Source organism: Phascolarctos cinereus, unplaced genomic scaffold (genome assembly GCF_003287225.1).
Source record: "Phascolarctos cinereus isolate Bilbo 61053 unplaced genomic scaffold, phaCin_HiC Scaffold_726;HRSCAF=1367, whole genome shotgun sequence".
Lineage (NCBI taxonomy): Eukaryota > Metazoa > Chordata > Mammalia > Diprotodontia > Phascolarctidae > Phascolarctos > Phascolarctos cinereus.
Genome location: NW_027556098.1, coordinates 76034267 through 76048123, shown reverse-complemented (window position 1 = coordinate 76048123; position 13857 = coordinate 76034267). Strand labels below are relative to the sequence as shown.

General features: G+C 33.5%; 1 pseudogene; it reads right to left on the bottom strand.

Moving 5' to 3' along the window:
* Positions 1-4212: 4212 nt before the first annotated feature.
* LOC110210868 (T-complex protein 1 subunit zeta pseudogene) lies at positions 4213-11629 on the bottom strand (annotated as a pseudogene).
* Between the last annotated feature and the right edge of the window lie 2228 nt (positions 11630-13857).

Below are 13857 nucleotides of genomic sequence, written 5' to 3'. Positions count from 1 at the left end.
GATTATATTGAATTGCCTTGAATTATAAATCCTCAGTTTCTCTTGCTCTCTCAGATTTATATTTTCAGTCACCTCTGTCTTCACCCTAATCTATCATTTCTGAGAAAGCCTTACCTATCCCTTGTGTCAGTTGCAAAAAATGTCTAGGTATGGCTTTGCCAAAGTACTTACCTCATAAAGTTGTTGAGCTTCCCAAATAAGCTATTGCATGTAAAATACTTTGAAAATTCTAAAGCTATTTAAAAGAAAGTTATCATTACTAAAAGCTTTGCAATTGATCTAGTGCTCCAAATGGCACTGATAAGGGACTGTTTTCATAAGTTTGATCTCTTATTATCTGCCAAAATAATTGAAACGTAATTAAGAATTAAATAAAGCAAGTTAAATCTCACACTAATTAAACCATAAAGATTATTTGTAGAAGATTCCCCCTCCACATCACCAACAATTTTACTTTTTGAAATTCATTTTTTCCTAAAACTGTTTCTATTTTTTCATGTAGGGCAGTGAGAAATAAGATTTAGGCTAGAAAAATCATACCCTACTTTTAGTCATTTCATGTTGTGAGCCAAGTTTCTTAGCTTCTCTTATTTCTTCACTGTTCACACTTAGAGAGGTCAAAGATAACTCACTATATAGGTCAATACAAAGTCACTGGTTTCTGAAACTAAACTTTATCCATACATCACATAAGGATATAACTTACATGCTGACAAGTTTGAAGAAGCTTAAATCCCTGAACCAAGGAAGCACTCTTTTTTCTACTGTAAGTACATTTTTTCCTACAATATAACTGTCAACTGTAATTGTAGTTCTATAATACACAATTATTTTTCTACAACCTAAGTACAACTTTAGAAAGGATGAAATAATTTTATATTCCACCCCCTTTTAGATGCAGTTATTTAATTATCACATTGAAAATATTTAGCCCTTTTCTTTACTTAGAAATGACATTTTAATGCTGACATTGTTATTTGCTCCACTTATCGGTTTGATTGTTGCTTGGTTGTTGTCCTTCATACTTGAAGAATACTATAATGACATCGTTATGTCTGGCTCAATAAGAGGTAAGTGTGCAGTGTGTCCAGTGTGGCGGATCCAACCAATAAGAGCTCAGAAGGCTCTACCACAGATCTGCACAAATAGTCTATGTGAACATTTGGAATGACAACATCTCTAAATTTATACATCTTATGTTTCTTTTGAAATACTGCAGTTCTGATTTGCTCATAGAACGCATTGCCTTTTTTGATATGGGCATGCAACAGTGGACAGTCCTGTGCCAGTGTCTTCAGAGAGACCTTGAAAGTGTTTTTGTTTTTTCTCACTTCCATGTGAGCACTTGCCTTTCTGAGTTCTTTGTAAAATAGTCTTTCAGGCAAACATGCATTTGTCATTTGCACAAGGTGACCAGTATATTGGAATTGCTCTCTATGCAGTAGAGTTTTAAAGCGTGACAGTTCAGCTCCAGAAAAGATCTGAGTGACTGCTACCTTATCTTGCCAGGTGATCTTTTGAATCTTCCAAAGACAACTTAAATGGAATCAGTTCAATTTCCTGGCATGACTCTGGTATACTGTCCAGTTTCAAAAAAATAGAACAATGAGGTCAGCATAATGGCTCTGTAGACCTTCAGTTTGGTAAAGAGCCTAATTCTTCTTTTCTCCCACACTTTCCTTCAGAGCCTGCCAAACACTGACCTAGCTCTGGCAATGCATGCATTAACCTCTCTATGAGTACATCCCTGGAAAGTATACTGCCAATGGAAGTGAATTATAGCATTCAAAATTTCTCCATTTGTTTTAACCAATAGTTCCACATATGAAGGGTATATTTTATTTCTTATATCCTTCTCATATGCTTTTGGTGTTCATCACTTTGAAGATGAAGTCTAGAACAAGAAAAAAATATCTCTAGCTATACTTCTTTTTATTCACTACTAAACAAACCTGTATCAAAGAACACTCAACATATGGGAGTAGGAAATAACAACTCAGTAATTATACACACTGTTACTTTAATAACAGCTAGCATGTATATGGAACTCTAAGTTTTATAAAGCCCTTTACAAATATAATATCATTTTTTCCTCACAACAACACGGGGATGTTATTGCTGTTATCATCCTCACTTTTTGGTTGAGGAAACTAAAGCAGAAACAGTTGAGTGACTTGCCCATGGTCGAAATGCTAGTAAGTATTTGTGGTCATATTTCAACTCAGTTCTTCCTAACTCCAGGAAGAATTTGTGACTCTTATACACTACACCAAGTAGCCTCTATCGCTAGGAAAATAACAAATCTCTTAAATTATTGATATGCCACTAAAGGGCACTTGATGATTTTTATTTTGAAATTTTTTGTTAGTTTTCAAGTAATATTGTCTTAGTTTTATGAGAAAATAGATTTAGAACTGGAGGGCACTTTATAGATCAATTAAGCCCACTCTATTACAGATGAGGAAATTGAGGTTAAATGTCTCGACTAAGATCACACAGCTATTAAGAAGCAAAGACGATATTTAAAACCTATAAACTGTGACTCCAAATGGACACTTGTTTGCCCCAGACTGGGTCAAACACTTTGGACATTTTTTTTACATTCTTTGTTGTATCCTGAAGTTAACATAGTGACTAGAACATAGAAAGCACTTAATACATGCTTGTTGAGTTGGGAGTTTCTTTCATCAATTCATTCACAATTTCATTCTCTATCCCCATCCTCTCTCTTTTTATTTTGTTGACTTGACTTGTGAGAGATATGACTTAAATTAATTGTTGTACCAGTCTGAGTGTTAAAGTGCTCTGAGGTAAAATGCTATGGGATTCAAGGAAACTAGATTCTAATCTCAGTTCTGCAATATGACCTTTATTAATTCCCTTCAACCTCAGTTTCTTCATTTGTTAGATGGACAGAATTATTCTTCCCCTATTTTCTTCATAGAGTTATCTTGAGGGTCAAATAGATAATAGAAATTTGAAAGTATTTTACAAAATAGGAAATACTTTTATGACTATGAATTTATTTAAATTTATTCAACTCCCCCTTTTCTTTATCTCTAAAATTAAACAACTGATGATCTCTCAAATTTCTGCCAGTTAAACATTTATGCATGCATAGCATTCATGTTCTGTGTATGTGTGGTAAACTCACAAATTTAGACACTATTTTTTTTTTTTTGCTTTGGCAGTTGGGGTTACATGACTCGCCCAGGGTCACACAGCTAGTAAGTGTTATGTGTCTCAGGCTGGATTTAAACTCAGGTCTTTCTTACTCTAGGGCCAGTGTTCTATCCACCAGTCACCATTTTTGACAGTGGTTAAAGTGGTGTAGCTGAATTCAGGAAAACCTGAGTTCAAATCTAGCTTCAGACATTCAATAGCTGTATGACCTGGGCAAGTCTGATTTAACATTTGTTTTCCTCAGTTTCCTCATCTCTAAATATGGAGATAATCATAGCACCTACCTCCCAGGGTGGTTGTAAAGATAAAATGAGATGTCTATAAGGAGTTTTATAAAATTTGAAATGCTGAGAATTTTGTCCTAGATTGCACATTATATTTATAGGTATTACAAAAGGATCTATCCTGCAGCTTCTTCTCTTTTCCTACTATACTGCTTGACTTGGTGATCTTATTACCTCCCATTGCTATAGTGATGAGTCTCAAACTCTTTCCTACTACCAATCTAGCATCTTCAATTTCCTTTTGGACATTTTGAACCAGATAGCCATCTTAACATCTTAACTAACATGTTAAACTTGATATATCCAAAATTGAAATCATTATATTTTCCTTTAAACTCTTCCTCTTTCCTATCTTTCCTATCACTGCACGGGGCAGTCCTCCCAATCCCTTCAAAGTGTAAATGGCATCCTTCACTCCTTATTACCTCTCATCCTCAGTACCAATCTATTGCCAAGGCCTGCCAATTACACCTTTGTAACATTTTTCCTTCTCTCTCTCTCTCTCTCTCTCTCTCTCTCGATTGGGTAAAAAGAACTACAGATTTAACTGCAGACCTTAGTGCAATTAAAAAAAAAAAACCCTAATTAATTTTAGGACCTTATATTTGAGTAGGAGGCAACAATTTGAATTTTAAAGACTGTAACAGTAAGAAAAACAATTATCCTTTGGTGACTGGCAAGAAAAATTCCACAAACAGATACACACTTTGCAGTTCTTTCAGTAGAGCCTTCATGATTCAGCTGATTATAATGGAAACCTGTGATTCAATTCAACTTCCAGAGCAGACATTACAGTGTCCATGATCTCATCAACCAGGAGAATATTGGTGGCAATCACAGTGCTGAGTGAATCAGCTGCTTCTTGACATAATAGTTATCCCAGATTACAGCTTCAGCCACAGTAATTGGTTCACCTGTGTTTAATTCAACACCAACAAGTTGTCCTGACTGAATGTTCACCCTGGGCCTTAGCTAGTGTTTCTTGGAGGTCAAAACCAGAGTTCTCAGCAAGAACCTTGGGAATAATGAGCAATGTATCAGCAAAAGACTGGACTCCAAGATGGCCCTTTCTCTTAACATTGGGCTTATGTTTAATGAGAGCTGCAGCAAAGGACATTTCCATTGTGCCTGCACTGGGAACCATGCAGCAATCTTCAACAGTATTCTTTATAGCTCCCAGATCATCCCTTACTGTGTCCTTGATCTGTGTAAGCATGTGATCATTTGGTCCTTTGATCAACAACATGGCAGATCGAGGGTTGCCACATTTATCAATAAAGGTGAATTTCTCTTTTCCCAGCATGTATTCATAGACAAGCCCTGCATGTCCAAAACTATCAGAATTCAGGTTGCACAGAGAATTCATAGCCATCCCACCACATGTAAGAGTCAGTCCCTTCATATTTCTTTTTTTTTCTCTGCAGACGGCTACTATGCCTTCTTTTACAAGAGCATCTGAAGAGAATGAGTCAATGTCCTTTTGATTTATAATAACAAATCTTTTCTTTTCTGAATCACTACACACTTTTCTTTTCAGTTCTACTACTTTCTTTACTCAATCAATGAACTTCCTTTCTGCTTTTATTAGTTTTTCTCTCTCTCTACAGCTTCTGTGTTTTGTGGTGGAAATCACCTGCCCTATAACCTCATTCTCTAAGTAGGTTTTCACTACCTTCTATTTTCTCTCTTAAGATGTTCTGTTCCCAGAGGTTTTCTTTATTACTGTGCCCTACCCACCTTTTACCCTTATCCTTGCCTGGTTATGCATCACTTAGTCAATGGCTTATCAAAATAAGCTTTCTCATTTTTAAAAATTTAATTCACATCATGCGTAGGAAAGAATTGTCACTTTTGTACATGACCACCACCAAAACCTACTAAGAATCATACTTTTTCAACTGACAGTGGCTTAGTAATGTCAATAATATGCACAATAGATTTCTAAATGTTTTGGAAAACTCATGCTCTTTCACTTGTATAAATCATTTCAGTTATGTAAGTTACTTAGAAATATGACATTATTTAATTTCAGAGAGGTTTATTTTTCCAATAGTATGGCAAATTACATTCCCAAATCACTATTATCCAATGATTTTCCTCCAACCTGGAGAGAATCTAAGCAAATGTAAATGTGGAAAAAAATATGATTTTAGGTGAGTTAAAACCAGCATTATGAATTCTCTTATTGGTAAGATTCTGATGCTGTGTTTTCCATTTTCCCTGAGAAGTAGTCCTCAAAGAGGTCCTATGAATCATGATAGTTGGATCTTGAAGTCATATTAATACCATCTAGGATAATCCCTCATAAAAAAGATGAGAAAACCAACACCCAGAAAGATTAACGACTTGTCCAAAGTTAAAAAAAAGTGAGATATAAGCCAAAGTGGGTGTAAAATCTAGAACTCTGAACTCTAAATCAATTATTTTATTATATTCTGAAGTTTTTTAGTGATGATAAATATACATATAGTATATCTTTTCATTTACCATCACTATATATGTATATGTGTGTATGTGTGTGTGTGTGTGTATATATATGTATATATACTTTTCATTTATCATCATCATCATCATTTATCATATATATCTTTTTAAGTTTTATAGCTGACCTGGAAAGCTTATTCTATTGTGCCCTGGCTCAAGACAGCTCATCTAAGCTACTTTGAGTTTATGGGGCAAATGTGTACTAGACTAGTACATATTTGGGGTTATCCTGAATGTGTTCTCTTTCAGGAAAGGAAAATTCTTTTGTTGTATTTCTTTTAGTTTCTCATATAGAGATTATAATGCGGTTCTGAGGCCATATAAATCTCATCCCATCAGTGGAATGGCATATCATTTTTCATGTTGTTAATATTAACACAAGAAAAACAACAAATCTTAAATGATTTTTGTGCTTGTCTTCCATTTTCAAGGAACAAAGGGAGAACTTTGATATCCTATGAAGTTCAAATGATATAATTAAAATCAATGTCATCCTTCTAACGCATAAGTAAAGAAGGCAACTATCTTTCTCAACACTGCAGTGTGCAAAAGAAAATCCAGAAAACCCTTTGCAAAGAGAATTATGCCCCAATTTTATTTCTATGGCATGGATGTGACAGTATTCAAGGCAAATTGTATACAATAAACCAAAACACTGCTAGAAATAATAGAAAACTGTATAAAGTCAATTTTCATAATTTGCTGTGGTCATATTCTATAAAGTTACTGCAAACACTGAATTAGCAAATACTGAACTATTGTTCCTAGGTGAAATATAGGGACACTTTTCTCTGTTCACAACATTTGCTTCAGAACTTTCCAGAGCATCCTCATGTACAGAATGGCAAAATTTCCTTTTCCTTCTTGTGTATGTAACATGTTGTTGATTTGTTAGCATTGAACTCATGGCCAGCACCCTATAACTTATGCCTAAATAAAGCTTATCTAACACACTTATTTGTTCAGTTAGGCATAACACAGCCTTTTTGCATTTAGGAACACTAGATAGTACTTTGGCATTATGTTTTCCAGACATTTTAAACAGCAAAATCACCAACAAAAAGTACAAAAAATGTAAAAAATGTGTTACTAAATAGACTGCAGAGGGATGTTTTTTATAGTATGAGAGCTAAAACAAAAGGCAGAGGAAAGCCTAATTCAGTCTCAGCAGCGGATATGCATGTGGGGCAAGTAAAGGTTTTTGTTTTGTTTTGTTTTCTTCTACAACTCTGCATATGTCTATGAATGACTAAAAGAACTTTGAATATAGGCTCTGCAGTTGCAAATAAATTTCAGTTAGTATTAGTAAATAAGGAATCCTTGAAGTTACTTACACTCTCTAGATGGGTTCACATACCATAAACTGTTCTCACACAGGTAGGCCTAGGTTCCCAGAAGGATCACTATGACACATTCAGTTGTGTGGAAATATACCAGCCTCACTTGTCATACTATATAGCTCTTAAACCCCAAACCATATACTTCCATTTACATGGAATTGATCAGATATTATTGACACATTATATATAAGGCCAAAGAAATAATAATAAAACCAAGGGTACATACATATATATGTATAATGGCACAGGAGAGCATAGTAAATAAATCATAACTCACATAAAAACCTCTCCTACCAATGTACATATTATCTCTAGTATGTATATCTGTTATATCTGTTTTTATGCAATGAGATAAAGATTTGGCATCTGATTTCATTCACCTAGGGAGGAAACTCCCTATGCCTATGCCAGGCAGCCCCTTCTTTTAAATATATAGTCTTACAGAACTGCTTACAGAGGACTAAGAATTTAAGTAACTTATCCAGAATCCCAGAGCCAGTAGAAGAATAAAGGGTTTTCTGACTTGAGGCCTGCTCTTTTCCCACTGATCCACACTATTTCTATTCCTGTCTGCCTACTTTACCTCATCTCTCTGCCTTCTTTCTCCACAATATACATATATTATGAACATATACTCATATGAACGTATGAAGAACACATACATAAAGAACATATGAAAAACATACATACATATATGCAGATATATATGGTATATATTCCTGTCAGTAAGGCAAATTATGATATAAACTACATTTTTTGAATTTCATTAAATGTCATATTTCTCTCCTTGTTCTTTGGAAATGGGGGTGGTGAGACAAAAGAAGGGAATTTAAATATTTTCTGATTTCTTTTTTCCTTTGGTTGAGGATCAAGTTTAAAAATGTGAAGAATAGAATTCCTAAGTTTGCAGTTATGTTCATGAAATGATCTTTATTTGACCTTAGAACTGTCATTATGATCCTCCAGAATAGGGATTTTTAATCTTGACACAATGGAACTAAAGGCTGCATGGGGAAAATACCATACCCTCATTTTCATTAACTTGAAATGTATAACTTCTTTCAATTATTTAAATTATTCTGAGAAGGGATCATTTGGAATTAATTAAAGTGCCAAAAAGGTCCATGACATGAAAAAAGGGTAAGAATCCCTGCTACAGAAGGTTGCCTAGCAGCATCTAGTGAGTTAATAGTCCATATTTCAGCTGTGACCCAGTATTCAGCTTAATTCAATTCAACACAAATTTATTGTGTTCTCTGATGGCCAAGCAATGTGCTAGGCTCTGGAAATATAAAGACAAAAGTGAAACAACCCCTGCCCTTGAGGATTATTATAACATCCTACTGGGTGGGAAGTGCAGGAAAGGAGATAGATAATATTTGCAAGGTTAAATGAATGCAACAATACATTAATATAGAAATCAATTTTGGAGGATGGGGTTAGGAAAGAACTAAAAGTCTACATGGGCCTATGTCTCCATGTAATAATTTTTGAAAGAGGTATAGGTACATAAATATTGGGCTGAAAGTGTCCTCAGATGTCATAAAGTCTAACACTATCATTTTACAGATGTGGGATTGAAACCCAGGGAAGTTAAATGACTTAACTAAGATTATACTTGTTCTAAGTGCAGAGGTTGGATTTGAACCTAGTTCCTCTGATCCCATCAATGAATCTTCTTTCCACTATATCATAGACCTATTCCAACACTACAAAATAATTGAAAAAAGGTAAAATGTCAACAAATAAATAATAACCATTTTTGAGAAGAGGAAGAGAAACAAATATGGCTTTCCCACATGATGGAAAAAGCACTCAGACAAGCCCAAAATATGTACTTGGGTAGTTCAGGCTTGAGGCATCTCTCTTGGCTGCCCTAGTGCCTTCACCTCATACTAGAGGAAGCAGTACACATTAGTTCTAAAATCCAACAGAGAAGATCTATGGAAACTAAGGCAAATAGCCTGGTTAAAAAAAAAAAAAACAAACTGGCCTGTATAAGCCCACAAAGATATGTGGGGCTCTCTCAAAAGAAATTAGTATTTAGAGTTAATAAGTAATCAATCCATAACTCTGGTGAAAAGCAAAATATCCCAAAAGAGTACCAAATATATTACCCATGGTTCAGGACTTCCTAAGTTCTAAGCTCCTATGAACTGAGTCTAATCTTGGCTTGCTGATTTAAAAGTTATGCCTTGATAATATCCCTTGAGAGTTTAGATGATATGTGGTCAGTGTAATCATTAGTAAATTTTCATGATATCAGGGAGGTCCAGAGACTAATAAGTATGCCTATTTACTCTGAATAAAATTGACATTTTTTGGATTCTTAATTTGATATGAGTATAGAAATGTAGAAATTAATTTACAAGGAAGAAACCAAACCTTGTTAAGTAGTCACAGATTATAACATTTTTGTTATAATTGCATCATTTACCAATATCCCATACTCCTAATCAATAGAAAGTTATCATATAACAAGAAAGTACAAGTTAAGAATTACAAACTGAAATACAGATTATGTTTGATTACAAATGCTTCATTCTATACTTGGAGTCTACCACTTTTCTGCTAAAGAAAAATGGTATGCTCGTCATACATTCTCTGGAGCCAAGATCTCTCCATGTTATTTTCCTTTACATTATTTTGGTCACTGTGTATATTATTATTTTGATTCTAATTGATTAACTTTGCATCAGTTCATATTTGTTAATATTTCTTCATTATTTAATTTTGTGCAATAATTCACTGCATTAACATGTCACAATTTATTCAACCATTTCTCAGGTTGACTCCCATTATGTTTCTACTTTCTTAGTAGTACCAAAGTTTGATATATGCAGAAACTTTGCTTTTTTCTTTGATCTCCAAAAGACAAAAATCAAATAGTGAGAATAGAGTGTCAAAAGGTTTTAATAATTCAATATGTTTTTTAGCTTAGAGTACAGGATAAGGAACACACAATTAACAATTTAAAAGTATGCATGAATGGGATGAGCTCAGTCATAAAAAGGAGGCTTGTAGTAGAATGTATCTGAAAGTAGAATTCAACAGTACATTTTTGCAAAACAAACAGAGAAAGAAACAAAAAAAATAGATGAACCAAAGATTTGCAACATTAAAATTGAGATTTGGGAGCAGAATTTATTATGTTTCAAGTGAATTGTGTTTTAGTAATGATAATCATTCTCAGAAAAGGCAATAGAAAGAGAATAAAATGTTAGCAAATATTAAAACAACACACAAAAATCAATAGAAGGAAGTCTGGAATAGGATATAAACAAGACAACAAAATGTCATAGTGGAGTCAGAAAGACTTGAGATTGAATACTTCCTCACACATTTATTAACTGTGTGATCTTGAGAAAGTCATTAAGATCATCTCTCAATCTCAATTTCCAGATCTGTAATATAGCATTTACCTTACAGGACTGTTTTGAGCATAAAAATATGTGTATATATTCTTTCTATCTATCTATCTATCTATCTATCTATCTATCTATCTATCTATCTATAGGTATAGATAGATACATAGATAAAATATACACACACATGTATATATATGTAGTGTGTCTATATATGCACATATATAAAGTTTATGCACAATAGAGACATAAGCATATCTACTATGTATTTTTGTGTGTGCACATATGCACATGTCTTGATAGATGTATGCATACATGTGTATATATAAGTGTTATACATATATGTTTTTGAATGTATATAGATAGTCACTTTGCAATCCTTGCACAGATATACAGATAATTTCTATGTTAAAGCCAAGGAAAAGTAAATGTTTTCTTATAGATTTTCAGTGTCATATACAGTTCTCCTTTTCTTTATATAAGGAAATGCTGATATTTCTTAATTGCTGTGAGTCTAATAAGAAGAAAGAGAAAATGTTAGCTTTATTTAAATGGATATTTGAAATGAATGAACGAAACCTTTATTAAGTATTTACTTCATGCAAAACTCTGTCCTAAGCTCTGGAAATACAAGTAACACAGTCTGTTCTCAAGGAGCTCATATTCTATTGATTAAGAAACAACATATGGGGAGGATTCTTGCTACAAGTCAGATGGAGAAAGCCTATGGTCCTTATGATATGAAAAAAAAATATTACTGCTTCTTTAATTTCATTCCCACTTACATAATTATATCAGTTTTTGATGTTGAACTATTTGACAGAGCCAAGGAGATTAATTGCAGTGAGAACTTTCTTTTTGGGTCTTCAGTGACTATGATGTTAGCATCTACAGGAACAGTTCTATCTCTAGAATTGTTGCTTCCTAGAAAGATGGCGATGAGGGCTAGCCCATAAGTAGGACCAGTGGTCATGTAGGTGCTGCTTTTTCTAGGAAGAATGTGCCTATCTGCCTCTTGTCAGCAATTGCTCAGTAGCTGTATTAAGTATTTCAAATTTTTGTTAATGTATTTTATTCATATTTTCAGTTTTATGGCATATAAGCGGAACCATTATTTTCTGACAACTGTGTTACTTCTTATTTACTATGATTATACCTTTCTCATTTAAAAAAAATATTAATTTGGTCTATCTCCACCAATTTTCTGTCCCTCTGTGCTTCTGTCTCTATTCCTGTATGTCTATTTGCTTCTGCTTGCACTCTCTCTCCGTCTCTCTCTCTCTGTCTCTCTCTCTCTCTCCACATGTCCCTCTCCTCTCTCTCCCCATCTTTTTCTGTTCTGAATCAGTTCACCGTAATCAAAAAGGGTTTTGCTTTTATTTTTACTTAAGTCCTCATCTTTCCATTCTGTCCTAAAACAGTCTGCCATTTATACTATTTTGTTATTATATTCATTTCCCATCATTCCTTTTATTCAGGCTTTATAAGATGAATACATCTTCTGTTCCCCCACTTTTAACCTCCATGTATGAATTAGATTAGATTTTCAAGATCCTATTGGCTTTTGTTAAGTGTAATCTATCCAGAATAGAGTCTGTCATTCCTTTATCTTATACTGTGATCAAAAAATACCTTTGCTATTCTCAAGCACTAAATTCTTAGATAGTTGTTCACCTTCCAAGCATTTTTTTCAACTTCTTCATCCTTTACCTTCAGTGAATGAATACAAAGAAAACAAATTCATCATTATGCCCTTCAGTTTATTGCCCACAACATATCATTGTTCAACTACTCAATTTGTGTCCTTCTCTTCTCTCATACTCCATCTTTCACAACCCTCTTCAGAAGGTCCAGAAGTAGACAGACGACTTGATTACTAAAAAAAAAAGTGATACAAAAATATCAATTAGGGGTCCATGTGATTATTTTGTCTTCAAAAAGCATTTTATGAAATACATCTCCAAGAAATCTGTTTGAGTTTAACCTAAACAGGTACTGAGGAAATCATTGATGAAAATATGAGAAAAGAACAGATTTTAATAAATGTTATTTATTAATATTTATTATCTATTTATTTAATTAATTTAATAAATATCACAAAATCAACAGATACAAGGCAACAGTAATTATTTCTTAGCCACAAAAACATTGAATTCAATAGAATATAATAAAATGTATATTTAAGTGTGTACTCTGCGTATATTAACATCAGACAAAATTTTTTGAAAGGTGCAACAGTAGAGATAACTTTGTCCAGAGCCCACTGAATAGGAATACCAAAACACAAAATAGAGAAATATTAAGGTTTCTTTTTACTGTTAAGGACAATGTTCTCCAGGGAGTAGAAAACAAAGACTCATTCTTATAGAGATGAAAACTACCATATGTTCCCATTCATGTATTATATTTTGAGGTTTTTATTAAACTCTAGAATATTTCTAGTTCTCTGAAATGAGATCCATATTGACTAAAATGTTTTGAATCTTTCTCTGCATTAACTGATTGAAAAGTCACCATTTTTCAGAGTGATATTTAGTTGACTGGAACACCCATACAGTTGATCCTACATTCCAAATACTTGGGCAGATATTGTCCAAAATGAACTGTAAATTGTACCTATGTTCATTTGTAAATTATATTTTATTTCTTTAAATATACAAAAATGCACCTGCTTAACTCCCCATTAGAGAACTTTACAAACATGTATAGTCAATCAAACAAATTTCTGCATTTCAAACATCTCCCCCCCCCACAAAAATGATTATTAGTGGTGGTGGTACTGTTTTTTGACTCATTCGACATTCTGAGTTCATCAATTTCTCAGGAGGTGTATTAATGTTTCATCATTAGTGTTCTGGAATCATGGCTAGTTATTACACTGATAAGAGTTGCTAATATTTTTAAAGTCATTTGCCTTAACTATATTTGTGTCATGGTATAAATTGTTTTTCTAGTTTTATTCATTTCTGTAGCAAGTCTTCTCATTTGTTTTCCTGAAACTCTTCTATTATTTTCCAATAGAACAATATAATTCTATTGCATTTATATACCACAAGTGGTATATCATCCATTCTCTAATATATGTACAACCCTTCAGATTAATATTCTTTGGCTTCCCATAAAGAGCTATAGCTATTTTATACATTCTTTAAAATTGTTTTACCTAGAATTAATCCTCCCTTAATCTATTCTCTCTAATTC